The 11,271-nt window shown below is 35.6% G+C and overlaps 1 long non-coding RNA gene across 2 annotated transcripts; it reads right to left on the reverse strand.

Annotated features, from left to right (window-relative positions):
• Positions 1-816: 816 nt before the first annotated feature.
• Positions 817-4,126, reverse strand: LOC107851832. 2 transcript variants are annotated; one of them, XR_001669183.2, is made up of 6 exons: positions 3,871-4,126; positions 2,899-2,986; positions 1,843-1,944; positions 1,531-1,716; positions 1,328-1,454; positions 817-1,221 (listed from the first exon to the last, which is right to left on the reverse strand). It is a non-coding gene; the product is annotated as an uncharacterized LOC107851832 (long non-coding RNA). The 2 variants fall into 2 exon arrangements; XR_007048250.1 differs by having other exon boundaries at positions 1,531-1,944.
• Positions 4,127-11,271: the final 7,145 nt, after the last annotated feature.

The following is an 11,271-nucleotide window of genomic DNA, read 5'->3' on the forward strand; positions in this document are numbered from 1 at the left end:
CACATGCAACTGGAACTTCTACATCTACAGGATAGTAAACATTTCAGTACACTGTTCATTAGTTCCACTGCTATTGCTTCTTGTTTCAACAAAAAGATTTTTGGTACAATCTAGAGGATAACAATTATCAGTGACATAATTTCAATAGATGAAACAAAATTAAACATCTGTAAAAACAAAATAAGTTTGCCTCTGACTCCCATAATTTCAAAAGTTAACTGGAGAAATTATTGAAACTCCAGACTAGTTACGCAATCATCATCCGAGATTTGTTATGTATCTAAACAACTAGGGTAATTAGTGAAAATGGTTACAGATATTACCGACTATCAATTGACAAATAAACTATAAAAGGGAAGAAAACAGAATTGACAAGGGGTAGAACTGGTAAAACATAAGATCTGGCAGGTCTTATTCTATATCTCTGGATAGATGGAAATGAAAGCAATTATAGTTTCTTGAAGCTAAATGAAGCAGTATTAGTATACTTAAATAACTATAGATTTTTTTTCTTTGGTTCCCTCCTGGCCTAATGGTTATCTACAAATTCATTTAACCATCACAGACGGATATAGTGTGACACAAACACGGACCCAAGTGTCACTTATGTCATTGCAGCAACAGATGAAAAAGGTGCATGCACCAGAACACTGAAAGCTCTCATATCATCTCAATCCAAAGCGTATAACAATAACGCTAGCAAAAAGAAGCCCACTAACAATTAATAATCTTAATCGCAATTCAAGCACTCTAGGATATAACACAGAAAATACATCACATTATTTATTGTTGACTAGTGAAACTAGGAATTGCAGATTCGGTCCAATTTGAATAGACTGATGTTTTGGAGAAAAATTACTCCATCACGTTCCAATACACAAAAAAAATTATACAGTAATATAGAATCTCTAACATAGATGTTAATAATTTAAACTAATATTACCAGTCTTCATCGGTGGGTAGCAAAACTCATCGAACCTCAGTGTGCAATAAGCCACCCATTTTAGAGGCTCTATTTGTCATTGCTCATTCCCTTCTCGCCCTATACTCAGGAGTATCCCATTTTTTCAAGAACTTGACCCACACATCATCTTTCAGCCAACCAGGATTTTTCAAGTTCTTTCGGGCCTCATACAAGTGTTCTTTGATCCGTAGAACATCTTTCAACTTGAAAATGACTTGTATTTTATTTTCATGACAAGACTTTCATGCATACATTGTCTACAAAATAGTTTAATATAAAGTCATGAAATGAGTTAATGGATACAAAGGTAAATTCATCATTGATAGCACAAGGAAATGGTAAATTCTTTGAATTTGATTATACCGTAAACTATTTCGACATAAGAATTTTGCTGTCGAGTCAAATCTCATTCCAAAGACCTTACGGCTCCAAATAAAAAGGTTTAATTGCATCTATAACCATATGCCCAGCGCTATATGCGAGAATGAACCTACAATACAATTATATTAAATCATCTTAGCTTTTGAAAATTTTAAAAATTAAGGAAAAACATAAGGGTTACTTACCCATTACAATTAGGGACGATAATTAGCCTCCCGTTGCTATCATATTCTACTACCTCTTTAAATTTCAGATTCTGGAAAGCAGCTGCGGTAGCATTAGACGTTGTAGCACTATCAATGGATGGCGATGTGGATGTGCTAGGACCTCTTTATAATCCTGAGATTCAGCTCTTTCTGGGTGAACACATACTATAGACTCTTATGATTAGTAAAGATGTTAACATACACCACATAAAGATAATGACGCCAAATTTTAAGCACAAACACCAGAAATGCCAACTCTAAATCATGGGTGGGATAGTTCTTCTCATGTACCTTCAACTGCCTTGACCCATAGGCCACCACCTTACCATGTTGCATAAGTACACACCCAAGTCCCAAATCTAGCTACCACATCTTTATATTCCTCCCTCAACCCTGCACGGTTAAGATAAGTTCTATTATACATCCATGTACAATCTTTATTTTCCATCTACACAAGAATAAAAACAATAACAATAAAGAAGAGAAACAAAATCAAGTGAACCAAAACAATAACAAGAGAAAAAACACCAACAATAGTTATAATAATATAAAGAGGACTCTTTTTTACCTTCACCTAGTCCATCGTTGCACCATCTCTTACCTGGAAAAAATATACACTCACCACAGCCAAGCTCCACCCCACCATTTGTTTCAAATCCATCAGATTCTAGTGATGGCCCCTTATTGAGTGCTGACCCCTCTCAAACTGCTTACCCACTGCCTCTACTGATCCTAATTCATCTACGACTCTACAACCTTTAATTCAACGCACGATCACTCGTTCTTAAACAATCTTGCTAAAGCCCAAACTAACTGTTTCGTTATCTGCTATTGCACATTCTAGTGAGGTGCCTACTTGTTATTCATAAGTTGCAAAGGCTGATAACACATACAAAGGTTTTCAAATGTGGATTTTTTGAAAAGATTGGACACAAATTAATATACTTTATGACGCCTCAAACCAATTCCACCCCATGCAAGACTATATCCACCATTTCGTCTCATCGCAGAAGTTTTTTGGTTAGTGGATGGGGGAATAATAAGTGCGTCTACAGAATTTGTTTCGCCATAAAATTTAACAATCTTGTTTCACTAGGGAAAGGCATGCATTAAGAGAATGTCACACTATCTATAGCAGTAATATTGAGAGTTCAGCCCCTAGTTTAGCGATAATTAGAATCTAATGTAAACGCAAGCCTGGACCAAGACATTATTTCTCTCTTTTAGGGAAGATATTAGAACAACTAACCTCGTCTTCTAAAGAGATTCTCAATCCATTAAATGTCATGCTTACACAAGCAACAGAGTAACAAAGCACCAAATTGTTTAGAAAACAACTGACCATACCTATGAAACTCGATGTAGCGGGAAAATAGTGCCTTGTTTGATTAGTTATTGGGAACCAAAAACCAGCTGGAGCAATCTTAAGCTCAATCTGAAAGGTACACAGAGGAAAACGAAAAATGCAGAACATGAGTAACAAGTGCCAAATATATTCAAAGTGAAGTAAATCCATTTGCGAAGTTAGAGAAAAGTTTTAAACTTCTTAAAAAGAGAGGTCATTGCCACTTATATTCTAAATTGCTTACTATTTCACATAAGCGCTAAATTTCTTCATTCTATAACCATTCAACTACTCTGGTTGAATCTAACACTTAAATCCTTTAACTAGCATCCTACAACAACAATAACATACCCAGTGTAATCCCACGATTGGGGTATGGGCAAAGTAGTATGAAACCTACCTTTGTGGAATAGAGAGGCCCTTTAACTATGAAACCTATTCATGAGATGTCTTCAACTTGTTCTCCTTGTTTAGGTTCTTCATTTGTCACGTCACGTAAAACTACTCGGGACAAAAAAGACTTATAGACTTTACACCTTTCTAAACACCAATTTGCATATTTATCTACAGCCACAGCCGAGAAACCAATAACCTCCACAAGCAACTCATTAACTAAGAAAAAGAATCCAACGATAATACTTATTTATATACACAGAGTTTAAATCAACTGAAAATCAACACAGAATTGTGGGTCTAACGAAATAACTCATACCGGACAATAATAAGAGATCAAAACTTACGGTAACACACTACATATATGATAAAAAAAAAAACCCTTAATTTCTTTATGTTTTGAACCCTTAGTAAAATAGCTCCGCCACTAAATAAAGAAAAATCACAAAGGAAATTGGGACTAAAGTAATTTTAGCTCTTTCATTAACCCCAAAATAGAAATAATAAGTTATAGGGATTAAACTAAAAGCCAAAAATTCAATGCAATTAGACAAATATCATAGGAAATGAGTCGAATTTACCTGACACAAATGAAATTTGGTCCAGTGGCGTGTCCCGAACTGGCCTGCTGCTTCAATGGGGAGGGGAGTAATTAAAGAGGGTGAGAGATTGTAAAGCTGTTGTAAATGATTGTAATTAAGTGATTATAAGAGATTAATGGTTATAAGATGCTTCAATGGTTGTAAGCGATTGTCTCTAATCGGCATTGCTTCTTCGATGGTTGTAAAGCTTTAAACCCTAATTTAGTTTAGAAAGAGAGAGGGGGAGGGAGTGAAACACTACTGCGTAACTTATATTTTATATAATTATTTATTTAATAATAATTAAATATAATGCTTCGACCATTACAGTCGAGTACAAATTAAATATATTTAATTATATAATATTTTAAAATACAGTAGTTGGATACAATTAATATATTCATAGAGTAGCTTTTTTGTAATGTATTTAGTAATATATTTATAATTATTACAATTTTCGACTATAGTAGTCGAAAATATAATTAATAATATATTTAATTGATTATTAATTTTCTGTATAAGGGTATGATTATATATTTAGTCATAAATTTATTTAGTTATTGGTATTTCCGACTACAGTGGTCGGAAATATATATTTAATAATTTATTTAAATAATTATTTAATTTTTGTATAAGGGTCTAATTATATAATTAGTAATATATTTATTTAATTATTTATATTTTCGACTACATTGGTTGCAAATATATAATTAATATTTTATTTAAATAATTATTTAATTTTTGTATAAGGGTCTGATTATATATTTAGTAATATATTTATTTAATTATTTATATTTTCAACTACAGTAGTCGAAAATATATATTTAATAATTTATTTAAATAATTATTTAATTTTCGTATAAGGGTCTGATTATATATTTAGTAATATATTTATTTAATTATTGATATATCCGACTACAGTAGTCAGAATATATATTTTCTAGAATTTACCGACAAATATTTTGACGGTTGTAGGCACAAATAGTATAGAAAAAATATTTTGCAAAATATAAAAATAAAAAAGTATGTTTTTCGACTGAAGTAGTCGAAAATTTCCAACTATTTTTTCAGTTGGAAAATAGCGAATTTCTGGTAGTGCAACGTTGGTTTTCAAAACCACCATTAATGATTCATAAACAAAGTTTTAAACACATGATTTTCCTGAACTAACAATGAGGGAAGAGTCGCATGCCTTATTCATGAAGATTCACGAAAAGAGCCTAATTCTTGAGCCTCTAGATGAACACTTTGTAGAAACTCTAGCCCAATCTTCAAGAGAGAGTTTAGAGAGGATTTGGAGAGTGTTTTGATAATTTAAAAGTGAGTAATGAAAGACCAAATAGTGTTATAAGACATGGGGTCTTAAGGATTTTGGGTGGAAAATATCTAAAATGTCCTCAGCTTAAAAGCTAAAAACATTATGCATGAGGGTACGACTTAGCCCCCCAAACTCGTACACACAACATACGAGCACACAACTCGTACACTAAATAGAAAGTTGGACTCCAATTCTGTCCAACATATGACTTCATAGACCAACTACCATCCACAACATACGATTAGTACCCTAGAATCGTACCCTTGGAAACCTACCAAGGGCTTGATACGCTGAGTAACATACGAGTGGCTCTCCTATCTCGTACCATCAACATACGATCCTTATGATGTCCATTCATACCTTTGAAAGAAAACAACCAAGACCACACTGAGTAACATACGACCAAGACCCCTAAACCGTACACTCATTATACGACAACAAAGCATGTGTCATATGATTATCAGTAAGATCAGACTCAGGAAATTTCTAAGGGTTAAAATTCAAGGTGTTTCAATTCTCACTCACTAGGATCATTCATCCTCGAATGATCAGTAAAGGCAAGCACAAGCATAATTTAACACAATATTACACATCAAACTTCCCTTTAACATATATTAGAAACAAAGACATTAAAGAATCACCATTTGCTTTACAAAAACATAAAACAAAGGTATTAAGAACAACACATAACTCAAGCATGAATTTTCAAAACGGGGAACAAATATGGATACTTAGACTTCATGTCCTCTTTTGCCTCCCAAGTAGCTTCCTCGACCTTACGATTTCTCTAAAGAACCTTTACCAAAGCCACGTCCTTCATCTGCAAGTGACAAACTTATCGACCCATGATATCAACTGGAACTACCTCATAAGATAAAGAATCCAAAAGACCCAACCTTTTTAAAGAAACAACCAATGAAGGATCATCTTTACAGTCTCTGAACATAGAGACATGGAAAACCAAATGAATGAAGCTCAAACTAGAAGGAAACTCCAACTCATAGGCAAAATTACCAACCCTCTTCCAAACCAAATACTGACCAACATACTGGGGGATGAGTTTCTCCTTCTTACCAAACCGCATTACTCCTTTTATGGGAGACACCTTCAAGAACACCTAATTTTCAAACCCTGGACTCCAACTTTCTACGCCTCACATATATATAGGACTTTTGATTACTTTGAGCGGCGCTTAACCTATCACGAGTTACCTTTACCTTTTCCAAGTGTTGGTTAACCAGAATAGGGCCAAATAACTTGCCATCACTAAACTCATACCACCCAATAGGAGAATGATATCTCCTACCATACAATGCCTTAAAAGGAGCCATACCATTGCTAGAGTTATAACTATTGTTATAAGCAAACTCTATAAGAGGAAACTGGTCAAACTAGCTACCACCATAGTCAATCACATAAGCACGGAGCATATCTTCTAATTTTTGAATGGTCCTCTCCGCTTGCCTATTTGATTGTGGGTGAAAAGTAGTACTAAGGCACACCTTAGTTCCAAAACCTTTCTAGAATAATCGCCAAAAATGAGATGAGAACGGAGTACCACAATCACAATCTCCGCAAGATACAACTTCGCATAATCCTCAGTCGATTAGTAAGTCCTCACAGGCAATAAGTGAGCGGACTTGGTCATCCTATCCATAATGACCCAAATTAAATCACACTGATTTTCAGACCGAGGAAGACCCATAACTAAATCCATATTAATTATCTCCCATTTTCATTTAGGAAACTCAATCTCTTGGTACAAACCTCCAGGTCTCATACGCTAAACTTTTACTTGTTGACACATTATGCACTTAGCCACATAGTTAGCCATATCTCGTTTCATATTATTCAACCAGTAGAACTCCTTAAGATCATACTACATCTTCATAAAACGAGGATGAATAGCATAATGTGATCCATGAGCTTCGGCCAAAATACTTCCTCAACGACCATCGACGTCAGGGACACATAACCTGCCTTGGTACCTCAAGATACCATCACCGCCAATCTTAAAGTCAACAACCTTTTGCTAACCCACATTCCTAATCTTCATCAAATAAGAATCCAATATCTGTTTTTCTTTATCTCAACGAAGAGAGACGGTTGCGATACCAAATGTATAAATACACCACCATCATAAAATTCTGTGAGACGAACTCCAAGGTTAGCCAAATAGTTAATATGCTTCACCAACTCCTGCTTGTCCTCATCTACATGAGTTAGAATCCCCATGGATAACCTGCTAAGATCATCAACAACTATGTTAACTTTACCTAGATGATAATGGATACTCATATCATAGTCCGTCAGCAACTTAAACTACCTTCTTTGTCTGATATTTAACTATTTCTATGTAAACACGTGTTATAGGATCTTATGATTAGAAAAGATGTCAACATGAACCCCATAGAGATAGTGACGCCAAATCTGTAATGCAAATACTATCACCAACAACTCCAAATCATGAGTAGGGTACTTCTCCTCATGAACTTTCAACTACCAAGAAGCATAGGCCATTACCCTACCATGCTGCATCAACACGCAACCAAGCCCAACACGAGAAGCATCATAATACACTACAAAGACATCCTTACCCTCTGAAAAGGTCAAAACTGGAGCTAAAGTCAGCTTATCCTTTAACTTTTCAAAACTTCCCTCGCAAGCATCGGACCACAAGAACTTTGCCTTCTTCTGGGTCAATCTAGTCAATGGGTTAGCTATAGTAAAAAAAAATCTCCACAAACCTCCTATAGTAACCGACTAAATCAAAAAAGCTCCGAATATCGGTTGGATTCACGGGTCTAGGCCATTCTTAACCACTGCAACCTTTTGGGGATCCACCATGATCTCTTTACTAGAGATAACATGACCAAAAAAAGTCACAAAACTCAACAAAAACTCACACTTAGAGAACTTGGCATACAAACACTGATACTTCAAGGTTTGAAAGATAGCACAGAGGTCATCGACATGATCCCCCTCACACTTAAAGTACACTAGAAATCATCTATGGACACAATGACAAATAAATCCAGAAACTAATAGAAGACCCTATTCATCAAATCCATAAATATTGATGGAGCATTTGTCAACCTAAAAGAAATAACTAGGAACTCATAGTAACCATACCTGGTCCTGAAAACAGTCTTAGGAATATCCACTTCCCTAATCTTAAGTTGTTGATAACCTAACCTAAGATCAATCTTAGAGAAACATTTTGCACCTTAAAGCTGATCAAATAAGTCGTAAATCCTAGGAAGAGGATACTTATTCTTTACAGTCACCTTATTGAGCTAACGGTAATCAATACACATCTAAAAGGAACTATTCTACTTACACACGAACAACATAGGAGCGTCATAAGAAGATACACTAGGTTAGATAAAATCTTTTATCTACGAGATCCTTTAATTTCTCCTTCAACTCAGTCGGAGCTATTCTACAAAGAGGAAAGGAGATAGGATGAGTGTCTAAAACAAGATCAATTCCAAAATCAATTTTTCTATCGTGAGGAACATCAGGAAGATCATCAAGAAAAACCTCAGGAAACTCATTAACTATAGGAATGGATTCTAGAGAAGGGCCTTTAAAGTTAAAATCTTTAACCCAGACCAAGTGATACAAATACCCTTTGGAAATCAACTTTCGGTCTCTAAGATAAGAGATGAACCTTTTCTTAGGCACTAAGTAACCCCCTTCCCATTCAATCACTAGCTCATTAGGGAATTTAAACATGACCTTATAGGTCTAGAAATCTATAGAAGCATACACGAATACAGTAAATCTATCCCCAATATGGCATCAAAGTCAACCATATCTAACTCTATCAAATCCATAAGAGTTTCTCTACCACTAACAGATACCACACATCCCCTATAGACTCTTTTAGAAATCATAAAGTCACCAACCAAGGTAGATACAAAAAAAGGATCAGAAATAAACTATGGACCAAAACCAAAATGCACATTCATAAATGGGGTCACATAAGAAAGAGTGGACACTAGATCAAGTAAATAGTACACATCGTGTGAGAAAAGTTTCAACATCAACAACATTAGGAGATACCTTAAAATCTTGACAAGATGTAAGAACATATAACCGATTTCGTTCAGTACCAGTACCATAAGCAGAAATAGATATAGAAGTAGCACTCTTTGGTGCTGGAACAGATGAAGAGGCAATAGGAACCTTGTTAGCCCCTGAATCTATTCTAGAACCACAGTCACACTATGTATGACAAATTTGATCGCAATAAAAACATCTATTCTTCATTTCCTCACAAAACCCATGGGGCAACCGCCCACAAAATCTACAAGGAGGGTGGGATTGAGTCGATTGAGCCCCACTAGCTTGAGATTAGGTACCCTATGCCCAAAAACCACCATCATGTTGAAACTAATAATCATCCGATGGCTTATAGTAAGGAGCACTAGCCGTGGAAAAAGAACCAGAACTCCCCCACTTCTTCTTTGGCCACTTACTACCTTTTACTAAAATTAACCTGCTTCTTCTTCTCTTTTTCTACCGATGTATGTACATGACCAACTTAGAGATATCCATGTCCTTGTTCAACAAAGCAGTCTTGCTTTCAAGGATCAACTCATGACATAATATCGAAGCAAACTTATGAATTCTAGCCCTCTTACTAAAAACTAACTCTGGAGTATACCACGATAACTAGTGAATTTCAAGGCATACTCCTTCATAGACATCCTACCTTGCCCCAAATTCACAAACTCTTGTGCGTTTACTTCCCTCAACTCCCAAGGAAAGAAGCGGTCCAGAAATGTATTAGAGAAATCCTTACATAAGGCACAACCAACATCCCCTTCTCTCAACTTTTCCCACTCTTCATACAACTAGTATGCCACATTTTTCAACTGGTAGGCAGCAAACTCCACGCCCTCCACATTAATGGTATACATAAAATGGAAGCTCTTTTCGATCTCATCTAAAAAACCTTGAGGATCCTCCTTAACCTTAACATCGATAAAGATCAGAGAATTCAACCTCATATACTAGCTAACCCTTATAATAAGAACACCAAGCTCAAACTGAGTAGTTACCAACTATGATAATATATGAATAGACTGACGAAATTCAGCGTTCATCACTTCGACCTTATGAGTTTGAGAAGGACTAGAGTTAACCGATAGAACTCCAGGACTATTAGGAAATGGACCCCTAGATCGGCTATGAATCCCACGAGTAGAGTCACTTGCTTTAACCTGGGTTTTGTAGTATAACTGTTATATATCAAGGTGCCCACGGGCTATATAGGCCCACCTCTCTCCAAGGTAGAATGGCCTCAATACGTGTAGCTACATGAACCAGAGAATATTCAAAACCGTATACCTATATGGGGGACTCAAATCTTTTGTCATACTCAAGGTGACTTAAGCACCAATGCATGTATTATAAGGCACTCGAAACTCCCACTCATGTATTCATTCGGGGGACTTAAACCACTCGGTCAGAAAGACACTCGTACCCAATTATTAAACAATAATTACCAAGAACCCATATATGCCAAACCATATTAAAACATATATAAACATAATTTAAACCGTAAGTAAACAATACTCAAAAATATGCAACAAAACCCTCAACATTGGTTTTCAAAACCACCATTAATGATTCATAAACAAAGCTTAACACACTTGATTTTCATGAACTAACAATGAGGTAAGAGTCACTTGTTTTATTCACAAAGATTCACAGAAAGAGCTTGACTCTTGAGCCTCTAGATGAACACCTCGTAGAAACCTTAGCCCAATATCCAAGAAAGAGTTTGGAGAGGATTTTGAGAGTATTTTGATCCTTTAAAAGTGAGTAATGAAAGAACAAATAGTGTTATAAGATGTGGGGTTTTAAGGGTTTGGGGTGGGAAATGTCTAAAATATCCTCATCTTAAAAGCTGAAAAATATGCGCAGGAGGGTACAACTTGGCCCCTCTAACTCATACATACAACATACGAGTGGTATCCACCACTCGTACCCAAGATAGAAAGTTGGACTCCAATCAAGTCCAATATACGACTTCATACCAACTAGTATTCACAACATATGATTAGTACCCT

Source organism: Capsicum annuum, chromosome 12 (genome assembly GCF_002878395.1).
Source record: "Capsicum annuum cultivar UCD-10X-F1 chromosome 12, UCD10Xv1.1, whole genome shotgun sequence".
Lineage (NCBI taxonomy): Eukaryota > Viridiplantae > Streptophyta > Magnoliopsida > Solanales > Solanaceae > Capsicum > Capsicum annuum.